Below are 3,210 nucleotides of genomic sequence, written 5' to 3'. Positions count from 1 at the left end.
CAACATTACAGTCAGTAAAACATTTATCAGTACAATGTCAAAATTCACTGACCAATTACCAGGTAAAGATTAAGAAAGATTTTTTAAAACATAATTTGCCTATATATACCTAAAGGCAAACAATCCTCCTCTCCAAAATGAACCCATCTACTTTCTCTAATTACTCCATTACTTGCAAGAAATGTTTGCCTTCTAGCATAGATAAGAATTAAGACATGCATTTACATTTTATACAAGGTCAGCACTGCACATATTTAATTACATTTAGCTACCTAAAATATCAATAAACTAAGCATACAAACTACATGCTTAGGAAAAGTTATGAATTAGAGTAACGAACGGACTTTCAGAATCTCCATAAGAAAACAAAAGTGTTACTAAGGTCATATGCAGAAGAAAAGATTCTAAGAGCCAACATATACTTAAACAGGCAAGCTATAGTGATGAAATACAATCTAACCTGAAAAGAAATACAAAAACTGAGAGTTTTTTCCTAGCTGAGAATGAGACAAAAGTATTTGATTTCATAAAGCCAAAATATGCTACAAGTGCCAGAGTTAATGACCATGTCATCGTATGTTCTTCTGAAATTAAACTTAAAGTTAAATCTAGCTTCCTCCAAATTGAGTATAGCAAAAAGAACTCTATTATATAGGCAAACTGTAAATATCGGTTTTATGTAAGTACTAAATGTTTAATTTGTCATATCACTAAATTATTTTGCAGAATTCTGACAAGACGGTTACTCCACTCAGCAAATCTATATTACAAATAACTTACTAGCAACTGAGGCATGTGCTTATATATTCACAATTTAGTAGAAGTAAACTGTAAAACAGTATCCTAGTTACTGCCAATTCAGTAAGGAAAGGGGAACAAGTTCTGAAAATAATGGCATGGTTTAAATAATGAATCAGTTAATTTGTAACTAAGCAGCTAAGTCTGTTCTAAAGGCATAAATGAAAATTCTAACAAAAAGAATGTATAATGAAGTTTGCCTATGTATTTTGTGCTTTAAATGTCAGCTGCTATCCATAACTGTGGTTTATTTTTTTCCTAAAATAAATGAAGTGGAAAAAATGCAGCTGCCATTTTAACATTTCTGGGATTTAGTATGCCACAGCGGATAACTGACCTGGTACAGTAATCATGCTAATACTTAGCTTTTACAAGGCACTTTATACGTTCCAAGCTGTACTCACACTATCTCTAAGGAGAATTATATGGATTTGTTAATTAAGTCACTGTTATCCTTGATTTAAAACAAGAAGGAGGTGAGTTGTGGTATATGGAGTGGTTAGTCACACAGTGAATGCAGCAGAATCAGGATTAGAGCAGAGGAGTCTCGTTTCCTGCCCCTATTTTAATTAACTTACCATTCTTGCCTGTCTAGACCATTCTCTGTTCATTTTAAATGATATTTCTGTCGAGAAAAGCTAGAGCAACACATTTTGAAAAACTTGTAGAATTAAATTTTATTTTTGCTGCCGTTTTCTGTAGAACTTTATATCATGTTCTTATTTTCCAAGTGCCTTTTATCTTAAGACTTAGGCATCTATTTTTGTCCTGGTTGCTCCAAATAAGATTGTTACCTATGCATCCACTTAAAACCTGTTCCTTGAATTCAAGCTTTCAACACTTGAGGCATGTTTCTTAATAGTCAGAATTTGCTTTAAAGTATTTTTTTTTTTTGACATTAGGGGAAACACAGAAAATTAACTATGTAAATGTTACTTTTATCCAGTTTCTAGTGATGAGGTGTACATAATATATCTGACAACTTCTTTAAGTCAAATTTGAAAGCCATAGCCAATCACATGTAAAAGTGTAACACTGCAATTGCCGGGAGGTGTTCAGCAATAACCTGAACATGAATGCCCCAGGTAACCTCCCAAAATATCTTAAAAGGTATACACCAAAGCCCACCTCAGAGATAAAAAGAATAAAATGTTCAAAACATATTTTTGATACAGTGTCTCTTGTTATGGATGTTAAATGAGATATGAGAACAAATCATTCACACTTGCTGATGTGGTTAGCTAAAATGTAAAAATGTAAGAATCTTGCAGAATAGATCAAAAATCTAATTAGTGCCTCAAAGGTAAAAATTACTTAACTTTCCTTTTGAGGCATAGAAAATATTACACACACAATGATGCTTTATTATCAGTACTGCCTCACCAACAGCCACCAGAACTGTGTGATGAAACTCTTCCACTGATGAGATTTCCTTCTTTTTGTGGATATTATTCGTATCTTCACCAGCTTAAGAAATCTACGAATTCTGGACGATCCAACAGTACGGAACCCTTCTAACCCATTCGATCTACGATTGTCACTTATGAGGACAGAAACCGAGTTTGCGGGGCTGCCATAAAAAGTGCACCAAATAGTTTGGCAATAGCCCCACGAAATATATAGCAACTGTCAAGCATAGTCAAAAATAAGGGGCTAGTAAAGCCAAAAGGAGGGCACATAGCGTTGCTGCATGCGTACCAGCGCACGCAGCTCTAACAGAAATTCTGAGTAACCGCCAACGGTCCCCGCGGCGGGGGAGTGCGTGGCAGAGACCCTGCACGATCAGGTGAACCAAACGAAGATGAGTAGAAACCAGAGCACCCCGGGGCGACACAGCAAGTCGCAGGCAATTAGCCGGCGGCTACGCCACACACGGCGCAGCTCAGCGCGCAGCCCACGGAAATCTGGAGGGCCGGCTGCGGGCACGGCGGTGTCTACTGCCGGAAAGGTTGGCTGGACGTGACGGGCGGGCTCAGCAGTCCCCGAGGGACGGGGCTTCCGTAACGCGGAAAACGGGCAGGGGATAACGCGGCACTTATGGCACTGCGCGGTCTGGGCAAGGGCTCCACCGCAACGTGCGAGAAGCAGACCACGCTGAACGCGGCGGGGTTCCCGGGTGCCGCCAAGCGCTTTCCTGGCTTCGAGGCGGACCACTTACTCTGCGCTCTTTCCCTGAGCGAGCTGGGGGCCCTTGCGGCTCCATCGCGCCGCCCCTCCCGCCCCGTCCCCTCACAGCGCACCGCCGCAGCCGCGCGCGCCCGCGCGCCTCCCCGCCTCGCGGCTGCCCCGCGCGCATGCGCCGCTCTGCGCGGCGGGCACCAGCGCCGCGCGCGCGCGCGCGCGCTTCGGGACGGGTGGGAGGGGACAGGCGGGGGGCGCCCGGTCTCGCGAGGTTTGCGCGGCGCCGCGGAG

This window comes from Rhea pennata, chromosome 14 (genome assembly GCF_028389875.1).
Source record: "Rhea pennata isolate bPtePen1 chromosome 14, bPtePen1.pri, whole genome shotgun sequence".
Taxonomy (NCBI): domain Eukaryota; kingdom Metazoa; phylum Chordata; class Aves; order Rheiformes; family Rheidae; genus Rhea; species Rhea pennata.
The sequence above is the reverse complement of the archived record's forward strand: the minus strand, read 5'-3'. Positions refer to the sequence as shown.